Consider the following 282-nt stretch of genomic DNA (forward strand, 5'->3'; position numbering starts at 1 on the left):
TTAGTACTGGCTCCGTTATGCCAAAATCTGTAGTACAGAGAGGGATATTCGGAAAAAAGAAATGCAAACTATGTGAGCAAGACGTGAATTGATGAAGATTGAGAAGTAAAACAGTAATAGATACAGTAACATTACTTGAAGAAAAAGTAAGTTCTCTTGATTTGGTAAAACAATACATGCTTTTCTATATCAAGTTTCAGATGAGTCAGGATTGAAAATTATGTTAGATGGTTACCGATCTTGTTAAGTACTTATAATCTTGAAAAAGAAGAAAATCCAGCT

This window comes from Diorhabda sublineata, chromosome 2 (assembly GCF_026230105.1).
Source record: "Diorhabda sublineata isolate icDioSubl1.1 chromosome 2, icDioSubl1.1, whole genome shotgun sequence".
Classification (NCBI taxonomy): Eukaryota; Metazoa; Arthropoda; class Insecta; order Coleoptera; family Chrysomelidae; genus Diorhabda; species Diorhabda sublineata.